General features: G+C 41.6%; 1 protein-coding gene and 1 non-coding gene across 3 annotated transcripts in view; one reads left to right on the forward strand and one right to left on the reverse strand.

Annotated features, from left to right (window-relative positions):
* The window catches only part of MAPK4 (mitogen-activated protein kinase 4), a 118,275-nt gene extending 103,899 nt beyond the window's left edge, over positions 1–14,376 (reverse strand). Inside the window, exon 1 of one of the 2 annotated variants that reach the window (XM_023531119.1) lies at positions 14,300–14,376. The gene's annotated coding sequence lies outside the window, so the exon portion shown is untranslated. The remainder of the gene's footprint in view (positions 1–14,299) is intronic. The other variant, XM_023531104.1, reaches the window with a different exon arrangement.
* Positions 2,413–2,531, forward strand: LOC111741434. The gene has a single exon (XR_002780996.1). It is a non-coding gene; the product is annotated as a 5S ribosomal RNA (ribosomal RNA).
* Positions 14,377–22,060: the final 7,684 nt, after the last annotated feature.

A 22,060-nucleotide genomic window follows, 5' to 3' on the forward strand; every position in this document is an offset into this window, starting at 1 on the left:
AAGCTGGAAGTGTAAAATGTAGGAGAAAACATGGAAATAGAGGGTGTCGGTTTGGTTTGCCACTCTTTGACCAAATTCATAACATTTCTAGATTTCGTTTTCCTTCTCTCTGCAAGGAAAGAAGAGCATTCTTGCTCAGTGTTATCTCATGGAGTTGCCATGAAATGAAATGTAATAATGAATCTGAAAGCTCTTGGCAAAAACAATGAGCTCTACAAATATGTTGGCAATGCAAATATGCAGGTGAGAGGACAACCACACAGAATAGAAACTCCAGCTGTGAGTTCTCTGTTAATTGCAATTTGAATTCCTGTACTCAGTTCTCTCAATGCAATTAGGAGCTAACAAAAGCTTGCTCTGGGAGTAAGAATGTGGTTGGATGGATGGACTGAAGCTAAAAGAGAGGACCATTTTCTAGCCACAAGAAATTGAAGAAGTGCATATTTGACCATATTATTTGGATTTGAATCATAATTTAGCTCCAGAATGCTCTGGACACACCATTATCATGACATTTAGGATTCATTTTTTTTTTCTACCATCTAATGAGCTAACTTTTTGGCCATTTCTCCATATTTTTTCTCTATCCATAAATGTCTGTCTGATTTGAGTTTGGGTTAGATGCATAAAGTAATCTTTAGAACCAAGGACATGATTCCTGGAGCTACAGGCAGGTCCCAGAGAGGAGCCCAGATAGAGGCCTGGATGTCAACAGGTAGAGAACTCATGCTCCAGGGCTGTTCCTCCACCTTATTTTCACATTGGGCTGAACCTGCTGTTCTTGAATTTTCAAAAACGTCTCATGCACACTTGGTGGATTTAACAGACAGTCTTCTTTGTATCTGTGGAGATACAGACCAGTAAAAATGTCTGAGTTTCTCTTAGCAAGCAGACAGATGAACATTCTTGTGGTAGACAAGCTCCCAATTTGGCCACCAACAACTCCGGTCATTGTATGTGCATGCCGCCCAGCACGTCAAGACGTGGGATCCATTTCTCCTATCTGTAAACCTGGACTGGCTTTATAACTTGCTTGATCAACAGAAGGTGGTAGAAATGATGCTCATTCTGAGACTTTTGAGCCCGAGTCTTAAAAGAACTGGCAACTCTGTTTACTTCCGCAGAAGCCAGTCTCTACGTAAGTCCAACTACTCTGAGACCACAATGCTGTGAGGAAGCCCAAGCAAGACATACAGAGAGACCACACAGAGGAATATGGAGGCGTGAGACAGGTGAGCAAAGCTTTCTTGGTCCTTCTGGCACAGCTCAACTCAGTCAGCTGTTGAGAGCAGGCAAATGAGTAATCACATTTGATGCCACAAGCAACAGAAGAATCACCCAGCCAAGCACTGCCCAAAGTACACAATTATGAGAAATAATAAGTCGTTATGGTGTTAAGATATCAAGTTTTGGGGTGGTTTGTTATGCAGCAGTAAGTAACTGAAACAGCAATGTCTCTTCATTCCACCACAAAAAGAGCACTTGGAAATATTGACATAAATGACATCATTGGCCACCTAGACAAAGAATTCCAAACACTTCTGTACAGCAAATAGCTAAAATTTTGCACTCAGCAGCAGTTTTGGGAAGTTCAGTAGTCTGTAGTGTGATCCTACTCCTACTTCACTTGATAAACACTCTGGAAGCATGTCCCATACCTTCACATAGGGGCTATACTTAATGGGACTCCGGGAAAGCTCTGGTGGTGCAGACTTAGAGGCCTAAGCTCCAGCTCTCACTCGTGCCCTTTGACTTACTCCAAACTTTGGGCAAGGCATTCAATCTCTTCTGCCTGTTTCCTATTGATAAGATAGAGATAGTAACGCCTGCCTTATTTACCCTACAGACTTCTTGTACTAACCAAATGAAGTAGAGAATGTTAATAAGCTTTGAAAGGTATGATGCATCGTTTTCTACCAGCTGTCATTTCGTAACTGTTTGTTTTCAGATTGAAAATTTCTAAAAGACGTATACATCTCTCTCAAAAAATAAAAACCTGCAATTTGAGGATGCCACCACCATATGGCAATGGTATATAGACAGAGCCCAATAAAAAACCCAACAGTAAACATTAAATAAAAAATAACAAGTTTCATAATCCCAAGATTATGTAGAAATAACTTGCCAGGAGTAACTGTACTGAAGTCTTTATAATACCCTAATCAATAACAGTTGTCAGACTATATATTCTGTAACTGAGGATCCCAACTCTTTCCCACCCTCAACCTACAGGCTCATGGAGTTCCCCAGAGCAAGCCCCAAGCCAACCACATGGGGAATTGAGTCCTTAGCAGAGGATGTACTCAGCCATCTCTGCTCATCCATTTGGTCAGACCCAGGAGCCATACTTTATGTGATGGTTTAAAATATGTTTAAAATCTGTCTGACACTCCCTTCAAAAGGTAGAACATAGTCTATGGCCATGCCACCCTGAACGCGCCCGATCTCATCTGATCTTGGAAGCTAAGCAGAGTCAGGCCTGGTTAGTACTTGGATGGGAGACCACCTAGGAAGACCAGGTGCTGTAGGCGTTAAAAACAAAAAAAAAGGTAGAGCATAATTCCCCTCCTCTTCAAGTGTAGGCTAGACCTCATGACTCACTTCCAATGAAAAGAAAGAAAATGGTACTGACAGCATGCAACTTCAGGGTCTAGGTCATAAAAAGCACTGCAACTTCCTGGTTGCTCTGTCTTGGATCACTTTATAAGTAAAAGCACTAGTATATTTTTGGAACATTGTGAGGACCCAAAATGAATATACAAACTATGACCCTTATTGCCCACAGAGTGAAGGATGCATTTAGCAGTCCCACTGGGCATAGACAAGGCAAAAAGTCCCACGAGCAGTATTTGATAGATACTGGAAAGGTAGATGTGTTGGATATGGAGTTGATTCGGAGCCAAGGGAAATTCAGGCACCTCAGTCAAGCATCAGTTATAGAACATCTACTGCACAACAGTAAGCAAAACAGAAAGCAAGAGGATGGTAAAAAAGAAGTTCTGTAATTGCTTTACATTCTTGCCCTTCAGGTTTGCTATGTATCTGAAGAGACAATGTCACTAGAGAATAAGACAGTTTTATATTCTAGTGCTGGTCCACTGAGCCGGGTTGACAGCAAATACCATGAAAGAAGAGAGAGAGGAGGCAGAGGTCCCCTCAAATGACCCAAGAACAGATTTCCAAGATGGTACCCACTGTTTGACGCACTTCATTCGGAAACGAACAGCAGATAGAATCAGGAGAAAAGCAGCTCTGCTGTGAGCAGCCAAAGGTCAGTAAAAATCCCCTTGGATATCTGGCCAAACATTGTTAGCAACCCTCTAGAAAGAAACTCCCAGTTGGGCCTTGCCATTAGCAATATGCTCGGACAGCCCTCAGTGAGGCATTCAGGATGTGTCTCTTTGGACAGCATCTCTCTTCCCCTAAACAGCGACAACCAGGACAAACATGGGCAATGGATCACACCCATTACTCTCTGCTCTTGCCCACTCTTCCAGTCTAAGGCAGGCTGCCGGCTCTCTGTCTTGCACTTTGCCTCTCACATCTACTGTGCTGGTTTGAAGGAACAAAGCCACCTTGACATAGGTCACTTATCGATTTTGCTGCCTTTCCCTCAGAGCACAGACTGCTCACTGATGCTGGTCATCGGTCTATTCAGTGTGACCAGTGCATCCCCAACAGCAGCCTACTCAGCCTTCTGAGGAAGCCCCTACCTCAGCCAAAGGTGAAACCCCACAGCCTGAAGGATGAAGGGGTGCAACGGGGGAGATGAAACCAGCAAAAATGCCTGGGAGGCTCTCTGGGTGCTGATGAGACCTGTTGGAATCAATTTTCTCAAGAGCCACTTTTTGGAGATGTATCAGTTATGGTGTGATGAAGAGCCCTAGGAGGGGAACCACAAATCAAATTTTCATTACCGGGTGAAGTGAGAGGTGCCACAAGTAAAATCCATCACTGCTGATTTTTTTAAGATGGGCCAGGGACAGAGGACTCGCTCCCCCGACTCCTTCTGCCCTTGTCCTTCCTGCACAGTTAGCTCACCGCAGCCGTGTACGTGATTTCCTTTATGCACAGCTTGTTTCCCCATGAAGTGGGTCTTATCCACTTTGGACATCCCAGTCCCTCCATCATGCCCAGCACAACCGCCATCTTTAGGGGGCTATGAATTTGCTAGACTGCCCTGGGCGAGACCACCACCTCCACTGAAGGGCTGGGAGATGGGGAGATGCAGAAGCCAGCAGGTGGCTGGGCTATGACTCAGGGTTTGTAATCTGTTCTCAAGGTAGGAGATGGAGAGGGAAACATGACTCTCAGCCAGAATCAAAAACTAAAACAATATTTTTAAAAATTTAGAGATAAACAGATGCACAACATGTAGAGAACATCGCTCACTGACCTCATCCAGGCTGAGTAGGGGGGCCTGCTCCTGCATTTTTGAGGCTCCAAGGTTGCCTTTAACATTCATTCATTTTAATTTGATTTTCCTTGAAAAACAATATCTGTGTAGGGGAGCACTAGGATGATTGCCTGGTTCCACTCTAAAAGCACACACAGTAGATGCTTAAAAAGCCAGTTAATGCACCCACTGGAAATGGTTTTGAAAAGTTTGAAACACTGAGCAGAGGCAGAGGGTGATGTAAGGACAAGATGATGTAAAGGTCACATCCTCCGTGGCCTCACCCCTTCCTAGGGGGACTCTAGTGACAGTCCCCTGGGTCTCTTGCAGGCACACGCTCCCGCCACTCCATTTTTTAACTTGTAGGTAAATCTGATCATGTTACTCAACCTGCTTAAAATCCCTCAACGACTCCCCTTGCTTTCACATCAGCCCAGGCTCCTCCACAGTGTCCTCTCCCTAGGTTCTGGCTCTGCCTATCTGTCCTGACTAAGCTTCCTGTCCCCATCAAGCTCTTTATTCTAGCCACCCTAAACCACCTGTGGCTCCCCATGCCAGGCTTTGCCCGTGCTGTTCTTGGGTGGAAGTGCCCACCTTCTTCACCTGGCAAACCCCCAGTCATACTCCGAGATTCTGCCCTGGCATCACCCATTCCTAGAAACCTCCTCTGAGCCATACTTCCTCTTGCCCATGAGCATCCCATAGAAGCCCTGTGCTCCCTCTACAGAAGACTAAAGGACCAGTACTGTGGCTGTCCCTTTACTGGTCCATCACTCACCTGCCCCAGACCAGCTGCTTAGTGAGCAACCGTATCTTCCTCTTCCTCATCACAGCAAAGCTTGCACAACGCCTAGCATGTAGTAGGTGTTGCAAAAGTTTTTTAAAAATCAATTCATCTAAGTCTTAGAGTTGAGTGGAAAGTCATTTCAATTCTTGGTCTTGACATCAGTAGGTAGAATCGCAGCAATCCAACAGTGTCCTCTCCCTAAACAACACAGGTTATGCCATCCCTGTCCTTCCTTCTTGAGCACGGGTTCTCAAAGGATCATCCCTGGGCCATCTACATCAATATCACCCTGGAAGATGTTAGACATGCAAATTCTCGGGCCCCACCTAATCCTATATAACCAGAAACTCTGGAGACTGCCCCTGCAAGCTGTAGTTAAACGTGCCTTCAGGGAATTACGATGCCCACTCAATTCTGAGAACCAGTGCCCTAGTGCCCTAGAGCCTTCAAAGACCATTAGAAGCAGTTCAGATTCAGCTGCAGTGAACAGCTCTGCCTGGTGTTTTCCCCTTTTCCAGGTTGGTGGAGCCTCTCCACAGCTGAAAGCAGCTGCATTCACCAGGGCCAGATGCGGAAGTACTTCCCTCCCCATACCCCTTGTAATAAACAAGAATCACCTAGGGAACAAAGGAAACTAGGCGACACGTGCTTCGTGCTCCAGAGAGTTCTCACTAACCCTGGGCAGTGGGCAGGCTCTCAGCAGAGGCTTGCTGCACTGTACAGAGTTCACCTCGGGCTAAATCCACCACCTTGATCTTACGGGAGCCAGTTCCTGGTTATTTTTCTCCAAAGAACAATGCTGGACACATCAGAAGTGTGCGTGGCAGACAGATCTGCCACTCATACCACAGGCAGACATAATAGAACAGAGCAATTAGAAAGATCTTGGCTATTAGCTTCTCTGAGAGTGCCACTGGTAGCCACAATGAAGGCAATGGTCATGAGCTGAATTCATTAGGTTTTGTAGCCTGCCTCACCCAAAATGACAGCATAATATATTCAGGCCTACGGAAATGCTCAAAGAACCAGAAATGTACAACTTTTTAGCACTGACATGTCTTATAAACCCTTCTATATATCTTTCATTTCATACTTAGTCATTTTTATTGAGCTCCCATTATGCACATGGTAAGCAGATTTTGCTCACTGACCTGGTGGTTTGCAACCTTGGCTGCGTACTAGGATCATATGAGGAGCTTTGAAAATATTCTTAGGCCCAGACCAGACCCCAGAATCTCTGGAGTGGGACCCAGGCATCAGTATTTTTTAAACTCTCCAGATGATTCCAATGTGCAGCCAATTTGGGGAACCATGGTTTTAATTAATATTGATGTCTGGACTCTACCCCAAATGACATAAGTCAGTCTCTGAGGCTGTAGCCTGAGCACGGGTGTATAACATGTGCATGCACACACATGTGGTATACATATGCATATGTATGCATGTGTGTATATGCATATGTATATGTACCCATGTGTGCATATGTATATGCACACATATGCATATATATGTACATACATATATATCTACTCACATGCATACTTATACACATGCATACATGTTCATATACATATAGAGTCTCCAGGTGATTCTAATATGACCAAAGTTGAGAACCACTCCATAGACCATTGCTTCTCAAACTTGTCTGCACTTTACAACGATCTCTAAAAATTCCAAAGCTCAGGCCATTCCCCAGACTCATCGGATCATAAGCTCTAGGGTGGTCAGCTGGGTACAGGCACCAGTGTTTTTTGAGGGTCCCTAGATGATTCCGATATGCAGACAAATCTGAAAAGTGCAGCGCAGATGCTAACCTCCAAGACAGTGAGCTCTGTTTTCTGCTATTTTACTCTAACTCTCCTACAGGACTTACCTTACCTATTTGTTAAACCAAATTGAATTTTTAGAAACATCTGTTATCACAATGTCCTTTACAAACCCTGTGTAGTGGAGCTAGTGCCTCGTAGGACTGCAGGAGTTGGCCCAAAATTATATTTCATGAAACTGTATTCTACTTCCTCACTAGCGAATGCTATCCAGGACTCCCACTGTCCCCACATTTTGGGAACTGTCTCCCTCTTTGAAATGTCTTCTATTCCTCCTCTGGATGGCTTCAGACAAAAATATCTTTCCAGCTCCCTTCTCAGCATGTTTGAAAACTAGAAATAGCTTTCGAGCACTCGGGTGCCCAGGGGTGAATTGAGAAATTGGAGGGCTCTCCACTCCTTGCTGAAGAGGGGGATAGCTAGCTTTTTCACCAGACCATACAGGGCTCGCTCACATTTTAAGAAGCCAGTAGGTAAGACAGAAAACACTGTGAATTCCTCATTTCACAACTTTGATGCTGTGCACCTTGATTTGACCAACAAATGTGGATGATTTTACTCTATAACAAAAGCACATGGTTGGGATACTTCTCATTTAAAGGATTCCTACTGTGAATCCTTTTGTGGAAATGCTGATGTTTATATAGCAAGTTTGCTTTAAAAAGAGGTACGCCTGCAAAATCATTCGTTAAAACTTGGAAAAATAAGCTCAATATCTCTTCTTTTTGAGATTACCTCTTCACAGTTGGAGTTTTAATTCAGTGTGACTTATTTTTTGCTAGCAATGACAGTTCATCTAAATGCTTGATAACCAAGAGAATTATTCTCTGTAATAATTATTGCAGCAGGAGGAAGGCTAGGCTGAAAGTTAAGAGAACTGGGCTCTGTGCGCCATGTCAACTCTGATTCCCTGTGTGATCTTGACCAAGTTATTTGATCTTTAGATTCCTCATTTATAAAACCAGAGAATAAATACTTGCAAAGATGGTTTTCTTCCAGCTCAAACATCATGTGGTTCTAATTCTCTTGCGGACAATAACGTTAGTCTTGTGGAAATGGCTACGTTTATTAGTTTGTTTACCTAAAAATAGATAATTATTTGGGAGAAAGTATCTTGAGTATCCAATTTCATAAAGCAAAAATTAAATAACTAAGACATGCACCATGATGTACTAGACACAGTAAGCCTACAAAAAGAAAAGAGACAGCTTGTGCTGCTAAAATTAATGAGGAAAACAATTATATAGCTAACCATGATTTAAGACAGAGTGAAATAGATGCTATGGCTATAAAACCAGAGAGGAGGCATCTTGGAGTGTTTAAAAAAGAATGTCCAGAATAAATAGTAAAGTTCTTTCTATCAGGGTTAAAGGAACACTGAACTTGGACTCGAACTTGGGTTCTAGTTCTGGACTTCTCAGGTAGTGACTACGTCATCGCAGACAAGCCAGCCATCTTCCCCAAGGTTACATCTTCCCCCCACCCCCCCGTAAATAGGAATCATCAAATACTGACCCAACATACTGAACAGGGGCACTGGGAGGCTCAAAGAAGACACTGCCGTGAGAGAGCACTATAAAACGCTGCATGATGTAAGTTGCATAAAACCATGAAGGATATATATAACGTATGCTAAACATGTGTTCCTATAGATTTTGATCTGATGATTCATAAAAAAACAGAATTTCCACCGAAAAAGGCATCCAGAGGTTAAATTCAGAACTGCAGGATCTCATATATAGTGGCATCTTTTCTTTTCCACCTTCTTAATTTTTCTTTATTTATTTACTAATTAAAAATATGTCCTTATTTTTAAAATGAAATAATCGAATAGGGGGTAATAATCCTAACTCATTTTATGAGGCCAATATTATCCTGATACCAAAACCTGGTAAAGATAACACACAAAAAAGAAAACTACAGAATAATATCCCTCATGAACACAGAAGCAAAAATCTTAAATAAAGATACTAGCAAACCAGAGAGAAAGGAACTCTTATACACCGCTGGCAGGACTGCAAATTGGTACAGCCACTATGGAAAACAGTATGGAGGTTCCTCAAAAAACTAAGAATTGATCTACCATATGATCCAGCAATCCCTCTACTGGGTATTTACCCCAAAGACTTAAAAACATATATCTGAAAAGATATTTGCACACCAATGTTCATAGCAGCATTATTCATGGTGGCCAGGACATGGAAGCAACTGAAGTATCCTATAATAGATGACTGGATAAAGAAGCTGTGGTACATATATATAATGGAATATTATTCAGCCATAAGAAGAGATGAAATACTGCCATTTGCAACAACATGGATAGCAAAATAAGCCAGATAGAAAAAGTTGAAAACCACACGATTATCACTTATATGTGGGATATAAACCTAAAAGCAACAAATGAACAGGACAAACAGAGATTCGTGGTCATGGACAATAGACTAGTGGTTACCAGAAGATAGCGGAGGAAGACGGGGTAAAGCGGATCAAATATGTGGTGACAGAAAGAAATCTAACTAGGGGAGGTGAACACACAGTGTAAACATATGTATGCCTTACTGTTGAATTATACAGATGAAACTTATTGGATTTCGTTAATCAAGGTCACCATAATAATTAAGAAGTAGGTATTGGCTGGAAAATAGTCACAGCGATGTAAAATACAGCAAAGAGAATATACTCAATAATACTGTAATAACTATGTATAGTGTCATGTGGGTATTAGACAAATTGGGGGATCACACTGAAAATAATATAAATGTCTAACCACTATGCTGTACACCTGAAACTAATATAACAGTAAATGTAAACTATTAATTAAAAAATAAAAATAAAAATAATTGAAAAAAGTAATTGAAAAATAAAAAATAAAAATAAATAAAAAAAGAATTGTGAAGTTAGAATATAATTTTAAGATAAAATTATTACCAATTCACCAAAAGCTCTACTTTAAATGACTTGCCTTGATAGGTGATGAATAAAATTTCATTAGAAACAAAAAAAAATGTTAAATAATAAAATAAATAAAAATGAAATAGTATTAAAAAAATCATAAAATAAAAATAAAAAATCCTTTAACCAGCTACTTCTTGCTTTACCACTACTATGTCTTACGTGTCTTTACAGAAAAAATACTTATGATTACCCCATCATCATAACTGTATATGTATATGCTCCTGCATCTATAGATGTATAGCTTCTTTTTTAGTTCTTCACTACTGGAAAGGTCTTATTTCAAATAATCTCAGTTTAAGGCGATATAGTTTTAGATTACTGAAATCTGACATTGCTTTTAGTGGTGATAATTAAATCACGCCCTTATAATTTCTTACCAATAGGAAAGGTGGAAGACAAGAAGATTATTTAATATGTTATGGAAGCCAAATCCTAAATTCAGAAGTGTCAAGCAAAGCACTGTATTATTTGTTGGTTAAATAAGAGAAAAGTCAGCTGTTAAAGGACTAATAGGTCTTTGGTTCTGGGAATCAGCTTCTGAATAAATTGAAGAGAGAAGCCAAAGGATTTTTAGTGCCTCTTGCTCCATAAATGCATTTCAGGTTCACTTTCAAAGACTGCTCATATAAAAAGGGGTTTTCAGGATTAACAAATTCACTGAATAACTTTCGAAGAATGAAAGCATGCACAAAAATTTGGAAAGAAGATTTAACCTTTTAACTAAAATACTTTAATAATAAACTAAGAGCGTTCTCACATTAAATTCACACTCCCCATCATCCTTCATCCAGAAACCCCACAAAATAATGACCTAAGTCTTTTATTTGTCTTTAGTCTCCATTCATCTCAAAAAAAAGATGGTTAAGTAGAATAAAACAAACAGTTATTTAGGTCACAACATGCCCAGAACTATTTACCAGACATATTCTCACTCATAGTGTAAAAAAACTGTCTCTCTCTTTGTATGTCCTAAAGTTCTATCATTTTGATAGCACAGATTTCACTGGCTTTATTGCATAGCTGATGGGTGGGTTGTTAAAGCCCTGAGTCCTATACAGTGGGTATTGGTCAAAATTTTTTCATTTTTCTCTCCTCTAATCTTGAAAGCTCAAACCAGTTCACTGCAGTTATTCCATTCTGATATAGTTCTCACCTCCTAAGTGCTTTACTACAATCAACTTCCTTATTCTCTCCTCTTAAAATCGTTTCAGATTTCTGAACTTCTCATCCCTTTCTTTCTTTTGCAAGAGCTAAAATGCTTTACTGTTCTCAGTCCTCTAAAAAGTTCTGCATTCTTGGTAAAAGATACCATTACCACCAATGTCCTGGTCTCTGTGACAAGTAAAGGAATTTGCTCAGCTAACTTTGAACTCCTTATGGCTCTCATATATGTTACTGAAGTTGCAGTGTATTATCTCTTATGAGCAGATAAAATGGTCTCAAAAAGGGTTGGAAAAAACTTCATGTAAATGGAAAATTTGACAGTAGAAATATAAAATGACCTTGATCTTTAGAAAAATCAGCTTAAGAGCCTAAGTCACTGATAAAGAAATTTGGCTTGGACCTAAAGTAAATCATGCTAGAGGAATTAACTCACTTAGTTTCAGGCTGAAGAGTTTTCAGACATCTTGGTCCATAAATTCTTGGGGCTGGTGGGGTTCTCTAGTAATCCTGCCTCCAAAAATAATCATGGACAGGCACATTTTCTGGGAGAATAGAAAATTTGCTTCTTCAAAATGAATTGTCACTTATCATTTCTTCCAAAGGGATCAGTCCCGATCTAAAACGACCTGGGAGTGATTTGTTCCTTTTAACAGTTATTAAAACCTAACTAGAGGATTTCTATTTCTAGCGATAGGTGGTCTAAGGTATATATAGTCTTTCCTTCGTGTGAAATACTGTAAAATTAAAATTAAAATCGTGCAATACATAAAAGGTATGAGGTGGTCTCCCAAAAGTTGGTAGGGAGGCCCCCCAAACAAGCCCCTTCCAAGGGGCAGATCCCTGCTGCCCATACCTTCCTTCACTTTGGCCAAAGGCTACCCACCTGAAGGGCTAAAGAGAACCCATGGTTCCCTGTACAAATAGCAATTTTCTGAGAGGACAGCCCTGAGGTTTCTAGGGAGAAAGGTACCCCAAAATAAAAATAAGAGTGCCCTCAAAAAATCCTGTGGAGGCTCTGGTAAGGTAGTGGAGGAGGTCTCCCACCATTCCATACTCCTTGCCAAACCGCTACAAACTCAGCAAATATATTTTTCTCATTGTAAATTTCTCTGCCTCATGAAAGTTGGACAAAAACATCTATGAGACTCGGAGCAAGGTAGGGGAAAGTAGATTTGGCTGCTGATCCTGAGAACACATGGGTAAGCACGTGCCTTCTAAAAGCTGGAAAGGGTCAGAAAGCTCTTGAAACATTAGATTTAAGAAGAGTACCCTAGAAAGGCCATCCTGACTCCTGAGCCTGGACACGATAGTTCTGTCTCCATAAGGGCTAGTCTTGGCCATGGATGAGAAATTTTGATTTCCGCACTGAATGGAAGGAATCTTACCTCACTAAAGTATAGCCTACTTGTTTTACTTCCTAACAGTTGCCGAAATAGAAAGCCTCTTCCTCTCTCATCCCATCCTGTGGTCCTCAATTCCTGCCTTCCTCCAAGATGGTATGGGTGAGAAGGAAAAAGCCAGATGGAGATTTATGACTAATGGGGCTCCACATACCACTCCTGCAAGGTCACCTGCCTTATTAAGAAAAGCCTACGGAATTAGCTTTTTCTGTACAGAGAAAGATGTCTAAATGTAGATGTGTCCAGTTTGTGGGAATTTATTCTTCCCGACCTCCGCTTTCCGGCTGCGACCAGGATGACATATTTCAAGTGGATGGAGAAAGTTCTCTAGTCACAAGCAGACGAAGAGCAGCTGATGTTTCATGCTCCTCTCCTGTCAGTCTCTAAGATAGATCAGGCTTACTTCTGCCTCCTTCTAGTGAACTGGATAATTCGAACCAAATTTCCCAATGATCACAACAAAGATACCTGGATGAAATATTTTTTAAAAATTCTTCCTAAAAGCATCAAAGAACTAACAAGAATAGGGAGGGACTTCAGGCTTAAGATCTGGGAGTAAGAGATCCAGAGAAGTGGGCCTGGGTATTAGGGACCACTTTTACCCAGGTCGGGGGACTGTCAGTCCAAAAGAGGAAGCTGAGCAGTACTCTCAGCAGCCTCACAGGGTCAGGGCATCCCTAGGGTTAAGGCCTGGTAAACTACTTCACTCTTACGGTTAGGACCCCAAAGAGCTAGATCCCAGGAGTAAGAGAAAACAAAACATAAACTAGCCTGGCTTCGTGTCATCTGGGTAGCCTAGAAATCCCCAAACCCCCAGATTCAGCCAGGATTGCTGATACCCCAAAAAGTCTGCAAAAGTTATTTAAAATCCTCTCTAGAACTTGTCACTTTTATTATCATTCAAAGCCTTAAATTACTGTATTTCATCAATCTTAAAAATCACTAAATATATCATGCACTATTATTTTAAGTACCAGTGAAAGGGAGAAATACTACCAACTATAAATGCAAGTCTCCAGCAATCGTAAACCGTATCTGAATTTCAGAGATTAGAATGTGAAAAAAATGTACATCTTAAAATTCATGATGTGGTATTTATGCAAATATTTTTTCACACAATATCTAGCACACTTTCAAAGATAACCACGTACACAAGGAGATATGGCAACATAAATATGAATCAGCAAACAATAAAGAAGAGATAAACTCATAAGTATTCCAGATGGAAAAATTACCAGACACAAAATGTGAAACAACTATACTTACTATGCTCCAGAAGATAAAAGTTGGGCTTAAAAATTTCAAAACAAGGAACCAGGAACTACATAAAGTTATACTAAAGATTTGAAAAGAACTAGAAATTCTAAAACTGAAGTTAAGAATGCAACAGATGAATTTAATTGCAGATGAGATACAGCTGAAGAGACACAGTGTGACTTAAAAGATGTGTCAGAAGAAACTATTAGAATGTAGCTAGGATCGAAAATCCAGAAGAGGGGGTAAGAGAAAGAGAAGATACAGTGAAGAAGTGTAAGATAGTAAAATTACTTTACACTGTAAAGTTCTCCCAGAAATAGGCAGTAGAGTTAGGAGGAAGTCACTAATATTCCTAAGCCCACCCAGCTCCCTCAAAGACCAACTACACAACTGAGGCAGGTCACTTTAGCAAAGACCCACAAGTAGTATGACAGTGGTTAAAAGTTGCAAAATTGTGATTTATAAGAAACATGTATTTGGCCATTCAGATGAACAAAATATATTTCTCACATACATTTGGTCTTAATTCACGTCCTTGGTTCCCAGCTCACGGCTCCCGAAATCCTTGGAATTTCTTGAGCAATAAGAGCAATGGGATCATCTTTTGTCAAAATATTTAGTTTCGTCTTCGGATATGAAATCACTTCACAGCCAAGGCGAAATGGGTGTCTTGTTATTTATAACAAGCTCCACACCATCATCATTGGGTTTACGTCAATGACGGTGACTTTTGGAAAGCTCCTAAGGATGGGGACTGGTTGCCAGAGGAACCAAGTATGAATAGACGGATGAAACTTGCAGTCCCATCCCCTGAGTTCTGGGGAGGGGAGAGTGAATGGAGGTTAAAATCAATCGCCAATGGCCAATGAGTTAATTAATCATGCCTGTGTAATGAAGCCTACCTAAAAACCCAAAAGGAGGGGGTTCACAGAGCTTCCAGGTTGAGAAATCAAAACACTGCCACATGCCAAGCTCCAAACTCCACAAGGAGAGAAGCTCCTTTTTCCGGGACTAAGTATCTCTTCAACTGGCTGTTGATTTGTATCCTTTACTATCCATCATAATAAACAGGTGATCTAGGAGTAAACAGGTTTCCTGAATTCTGTGAGCAGTTCTAGCAAATTAATTGAACCCATTCAATCAGGGGTTATGGGAACCTCTGATTTATAGCCAGTGGGTCAGAAGCACAGGTAACAACCTGGGCTTGGGACTGACATCTAAAGTAGAGGGGGTTCTTGTAGGACAGAGTGCTTTGCCTGTGGGATCTGATGCCATCTCTAGGTAGAGTCAGAATTCAGTTGAATTGTAGTTCACCTGGCTGGTGTCTGAGCATTGCTTGGATGTATGGGGAATCCCCGACAGACATATTGGAATAGGTGACCAGAACCCTTTTTAAAGTATGTGTGATTATGGTTATTTTATCTTTCGATGCAATGCTCTCCTCATATAAATAGATAGAGTAACAGTACCCATTTCGTAAGCTAGGGAGCACTGAATAAGTGCTCACTGCATGTTAGCTGGTCCCAAGGGGAGAGTGCTCCTATCCATCTAAACTTGCCTCAGGAACTGAATGGGCAGCTCCACCACTATGAACAAAACAGTTTAGCCTGAAACATAGCCCTTGAAGTGTTGGAATTCTGGAACATTAAGGTTGGATGGAAGTCTTCATAAAATATCCACGTGATCAGAGGTTTATTGTTTTTTTTTTTTAAAAAAAAATAATGGGTCCTCTGCATACAGATCAACTTTTTTAGTAAACTAAATGTAAATAGAAAAATAGATAATTAACAGAAAATATAAGCAGGTAACAATTCTATAGAGAAATGTTTAACCATAATGGTAACCAAAATGAAAAAGAAAGCAACGATGACATATTTTTCATCCTATCAAATAAACAATTAAAAAAAAAAAAAGAACCTAGCTATGAATGATGCGGTGAAATTATTTCCAGTTTTGGAAGCAATTTGTTAACATGGTGTATTCCACCTTGGGGTGAGTAATTTCACTATCTGGAAATGTATACTAAGAAAACAATCCAAACTGTAGAAAAAAGCATGGACACAAAGTTGCTCATTGCAATGATACAGCAATGAGAAATTGGGCAGGAACAATGTCCCCTAATACCAGAATATTGTTATAAGTTGAAAGGCTTCTGAAGTATTGAATTTGCATAAGTCATTAAAAATATTTACGAAGAGTTTGTAATAACATGGAAATTGTTTGTTATAATATTAACTGAAAAAAGATAAAAATTAATATGGGATGATCTAAATTGTGTTTTAACAAGCTGAGAAAAAAACACTAAAAATAAACATAGCAAAATATTATTGGAAAAAATATATATATATCGATCACAGAAAAGATTTTAAAATTATTCTTTCTACTTTCCATAATGAATATGTATTACTTTCCCAAACAGGAAATGTTTTCATTCTAATTAGTTACTGTAAAAATAAAAGAATAAAGAAAGGTTGATTTTTAAAATTAAATTAGATATAATTGACATATTAGTTTCAGGTGTACAACACAATGAGTCAATATTTGTATGTACTGCAACGTGATCACAATAAGCCTAGTTAACATCCATCACCACACATAGTTACAATTTTTTTCTTGTGATCAGAACTTTTAAGATCTACTCTCTTAGCAACTTCCAAATACATAATACAGCATATTACCTACATTCACCATGCTATACATGAGAAGTTTTATGAAAATCTCATCCTGCTAATCCAACTGTTTCAGTTTGCCCACGGTTCTTTCCCGTACCACCCGTATGCACACACACCTCTGGCATAGATATAATCAGTTTGAATCGCTTAGTTCTATCAGGATTAGATGACCTAGAAATGAGACAAATTATCAAATGCTTTTTCTGCCTGGACCTCCCTTTCACCAACATGCTCTGGCAACTAGGAAGATGGAAAGGTACTCCAGCATCATGGAGCATCAAAGGGAATGGGACAAACTCCAGACTCCTTGCTCAGCCCCGGCACTAACCTTTGTGTAAACCTGGCAAGCCACCTACTTTGCCTTAGCCTCAGTTTCCCCGTTTAGACAATGAGGCAAGAAGAGCTGCTCACTGAGCTCAAAGATCCCTTACAGGTCTAATCTCTGTGACTCTGTATAGATTTAATCCAAAATCTCCAAACAGATCTGGACTCTTGAAAAGTTTTATCAAAATCAAATCAGTTTAAACAGAAATAGAAAACTAGCTATTTTTTATATCCCACCTACAGCGAATCTTCTTGTATAGAGTCTTTCTATTTTTGTTCGGTCTACACATTGACATATTGAGAGATCAGCCTCACCTACAGCCAGGCAAATTTAGATACTAAAGCAATAACCCTAGCACTCTCTTTTTCATTGAGGAAAGGCCGATTTAGATTAAGGGAAAAGACTGCAAATGAATGAAAAGTCTGATAAATAAAGGTTTTTTTGTTTTTTTTTTAAATAAGTTTTATTATTTTAAGTCTTTAAGTCCTTGAATTACTTACCCACCCCCACCCCCAAAAGGTATTTCCTATCTGGCCTATTTCAATTCAAGGAAAAATCTTATCCTAGGCTCAGATTTTCCTAAATAGAAGTTTCAATCAATAAAATTTTATTGGAAACTTTTCAAATACCATTATAGTGACCTGAAAAAAAAAAAAAAAAGAGTTTCATTCACTTTCTAAAGTAGTAACGGGCATGGAGCCAACCTCGCCTACAGTGTGCATTAAGCTACTTCTATCCACTAGTGGAACTCGTGGATTCCCCTGTAAACCTTGAACTAACCTTGGCCCTTGTTCCATCCTACAGAGATGCTACTGACGTTGGCCTAGACTTTCTGAAGATTCAGAAGTTCTTATTTTCGATGGCAGATTTCACAGAAGTACAGGTTACGCTATATTTAACAATTCTATTTTGATCCCTCCCTCTGTTTAACTCAAGTCTTTGAAAAGCTTCTCTAATCTCTTGCCAGTCTTGGTAGAAGAAACTCCATATTTTCCTATTCCTGCAGCCACAGCCGTCCTGTCACTCCCTAAATCCTTTTTTGAGAGGTAGCTTTACCTGAAGCTAATGAAGCTGAAACCTCAGAACCCCTCTTTTATACAGGACCCTTCCAGGCCTGAAAGGGGCCCTAGCAACGTGTTCACTTGGTCATTCTGTCCTTCCCTTAAAGAGGACCCCTCAGGTTACATAGTGTCTTGTCCCACCAGAACTGGATCCTCTCCTGCCACTTCTCTCACCCACTGAGATTTTTGTTGTGTCTCAAAAGACTGACTTAATGTGATGACCAGATTAGAATATGTGGCCTAAAAAAGGTGTTTAGTCTGATTTATGAAATTATTCATATGGGAAGTTCTACAATGCTAATTACACATTTACTAAGTCACTTTTATTAAAAAAGAACCAAGTTACATTAAATAAGACCTCTGTCAGAAAAGTGGGGATAGTTATACAGCATAATACGTAATAACCAATACCCCTGAGAACACTGTTTCTCAATCAGCTGTGATTTTGCTGCCCAGGGGACATTTGGTTGTCACAACTTAGGGAGGGCGTGTGGGGATGCTACTGGCATCTAGTGGGTAGAGGCTGGGAATGCTACTAAACATTCTGCAGTGCACAAGACAGCCCCCATGACAAAGAATTATCCGGCCCACAGCATCAATGGTGCCCATGTTGAGAATCCTAACCTTAAAATAATGGACATGCTAGGATTCTGTCTAGAAAACGATTAACCTTTAAAGACTAGAAGGCCAAGATAATAGGTAGCTCATGCAAAACTGCTATCTCACGTCAACCACCACACCATGTTAAAAAAGCAATACAGGCTCCAGACTTTCATGGGTCATGGGACTGCAAGGACCCTTGCCAAGAGTGGCTACGTGAGGAGGTGGTAGCATAATTTCAAGAGCACCAGGAAAGGCACTTTGCCTCCCCAATTACCTCCCACACCCACTTGTCTATGCTTGAAGTCCTCGCATGGTGGACAAAGCCTTTCATTCCATAATGAGGCTTAATGTGCAAAGACCTCCCCCTACCCCTGAAAAGAGAACAGTGACCTACATTCATATTCAAGAGGAAGATGACAGATTGTTTTTCCCCAGAGTTTTTGTACCATGAAAGGCTCTGAGTGGCTGAAAGTGGTGGGGAGGAAAAGAGGACAGGCCTCAGTGAGGTAGGGGAAGGGTGAAGACACGGACAATACAAGGTTCTGAAACAAATGGCATCTACTTCACAGACGAATGTCACCTACTGCACAGACTACACCTGAGCCTGCAGTGAGAGAACAGTGCATAAAAAAAAAAAGTCACATTCTCGTCCTTCAAGATTACAATCAAGTTCATCTCAGGTGAAAAAAACTCCAAGAATGCTTGAAAGAATGGTAGGGAGGCAGCGCTATCATTGCAGCCGGAATGGCAGCTGGAACAGGAGACAAGGACACTCACCAGCTGTGGGATCACCGTGAACCCCAAACTGTGCTGAGTGAAGCCCCTCTCCCACACACACACACACACACACCTAGCAATGTCACGGACACATAGCAAAATGCTCGGGCAGGGCCGTCATTGTTGAATGAATGGCAACTATTCCAGATGAAGCAGTCTGAAGATGCTTTATTTCTTCCTTCACACCTTTGCTTTATACCATTTCCCTCAATTTGGGAGGAAAAGTCTTGTCTTTTTTGTCTGTCTGAATCTTGGTCCATCTTGCAAGTCCAGTTTATGTTTTCTCTGTGCATTTTTTATTTTTATCTCCCTTGGCTTTTCCTCTCTTAGGTAAAGAGCCTCCAAATCATTCATCTCCTGCCTACTGTATTTCCTATGTATCTTTCATAATGGGCCTACTTCTAGAAAAGATGTGAGGAGGGCTTTCAAGTTTATAAAAAATAATATCGTGTAGTTTTAAAAGAATTTAAAAGAGAGATGAGAAGTAATTTTAGAAGAAAAAGATCATTGTATAAAGAAGCTAGGATAAAGCAGTTACCAGGAATTGCTGGAGGCTAAGGTAAAAAGATAAACACACTAGACATATAGCAAGTTCTTGTTCTCTGATAAAAGGAAAGCTACAATTCCATGAGGACAGAATTTATTTTCTGACATTAAATTCTAGGAGGAATTTGCTCCTGGCTTTTCATGTATGCTGTGTAGTCACTTTGTGTGTTTATCTCAATAACTCTGTGAGGTCCTTTAGAACAAAGACCATGTCTTAGACTATATATGTCTGATAACAGCCTATATACATAACATTATAACTGCTCAAAAATTTGCCAATAGACTGAAGACCCACAGTTTTCTTGCCAATCTGGATATTCCAGTGTATCTCAGGACCTCAAGCTTATCCGAGTAAAAGAACAGTCAAATCTCTTAGCAGGAAGGACCCTCAGACCACTTGATTCTACCTCTAGGTCCCCAGCCACCTCAACAAGATGTTAAAAACACTCTCACTCCGATTGCTGTCACCAGTTTGGAGCTGGGAGTTGAAAGGTCCACGCTGGCCCTATCTTCATGCTTCACCCTCCCCAACTGCTGATTTAGTTGACTGTCCTTTGCTATCTTTCTGTCCCCACCACAGATTCTCCATCCCTTTGAGTGGCAGGGCTTTGCCTTATTAACTAACCTTTGATTCATTGATACCAGCACAGTGCTTTGCACAAAGGAACTGCCTTCTTTCTCAGTGTAAGGAAACTGAATTGGAAAGGGTCCCCCAGCAGGCCTTTCCATTGTTCTGTCCTGCTCACCTGGACAAACCCTCCCGCTGTAATGTAGAAGCTCTTCCTATACCACATAAGCAGTCCAGAAAAGTTAAAATGCAGGTTACTAAAGGAACTGAAGTCTCAAGGGTCCAAAGAATTATTCGCTCACCCTTGTCTGTTTGCCCTGAAAGTACACTGGGCAACCCTCCAGAAAAAAAGAAAAAAAAAACAAAAAACAAAAACTACTCAGTAGGTGCTCAGCAAATACTATTAAAATAAGGTCACAGCAAAGCTCTCTTGAACGTAAGTACTCAATAAATACCTCTTAAATTGAAAAGTTTGTAACACATCTACTTTGCACATAGTAAGTGTTCGATAAATATCTTTTAAATGAAAATGATCGTAGGACTGCTACCTTGCAAACGATGGGCTCCCTGTAAACGGCTGTTAAATCGAATAGTAGCAGATACACTCGCTCCTTAGAGAACCCGGGCAGAGGTGACATTAATCAAATCCCAGGCAGAGATCCTTGAATGGAGATGCACGTCCCGAGGTAGCCAGCGCTTTCGAGAGTGCTGGGGAGGCGCGTGACAGTGCGCGGCCGCGGCGGACACCCAGCTCTTTGGCGAGCCGCAGACCCACTGCCCGCTCGCCGGCACTGACCAGCTATCGGGACCCACTCCCCACCCAGGGGCGGGAAACGGCCACCGCCTCCAATTTTCGCCTTGGAGCCGCACCTGGAGCCCCCGCCATGGCCCCCGCCTGGGGCAACCGCCCATCCCAGCTTCTCCCCAGATTCCGGAGAGTTGCCGGCAGAACAAAAGCAAACGCCAGCCGGGCTTCCGAAGGCTTTTCTGATGCAGAGCAGCCCGGGGCAGAGGCTGGGGGAGCCGCCCGGACCGAGCAGTGATGTCAAACTCGATCCTCCGCAGGCGGCCGCCCGCCCTCCCAGCAGATTCCGGCCAGGGTTTACCCAGCCGGGGACAGCGGCGGGGCTCCCTCCCTCCCTGCTCTCTCGGGCTCCCGCCCCGAGCCCCCCCGCCTTGGGTCCGCGGAGGGGCAGAGTGGGCGCCTCCGTCGGGGGCGGGGGGGGGCACTCCATGAACCCTGGAACGAGACGAGATAGAGAGGAGGACAGGGCAGACACCACAATCGAGATTCACATATGAACTCACAGTGCACACTGCCCCTCGGCGCCCCAAAACGCGCCAAACTGTCCCTTGGGGTGGGGTCCCCTCGAGGCACCCCGTCCCTATATTCTCCTCCGCTAAACACTCTCCCGGGGAGCCCCGCGGCAACCTTCCCATCCCAGCCCCCGACCCAGGGACAACACCGGCGTGCTGTCCGCCGAGCACGGGGTCACAGGGGGCTCCCGGGGCTGTCCCGCGGGGAGACATCCCACGGCTCAGGAAACTCGCTACTTTCGTATTTGCTCGGTTTCTTGTTTTTGGATTTTTTTCTTTTTTAAGCTGAGGTGGGGGTTCAGAAAGCAGGGCGGCATCATTTTCCCCCTTCTCCCTGGCTTCTCCCGAGCCGGCAGAACTCCGCGGGGAGCAGGCAGCGGGAAGAAGAAAGCCGGCGGAGGGGGAG

Source organism: Pteropus vampyrus, unplaced genomic scaffold, assembly GCF_000151845.1.
Source record: "Pteropus vampyrus isolate Shadow unplaced genomic scaffold, Pvam_2.0 Scaffold3, whole genome shotgun sequence".
In the NCBI taxonomy this organism is placed as follows: domain Eukaryota; kingdom Metazoa; phylum Chordata; class Mammalia; order Chiroptera; family Pteropodidae; genus Pteropus; species Pteropus vampyrus.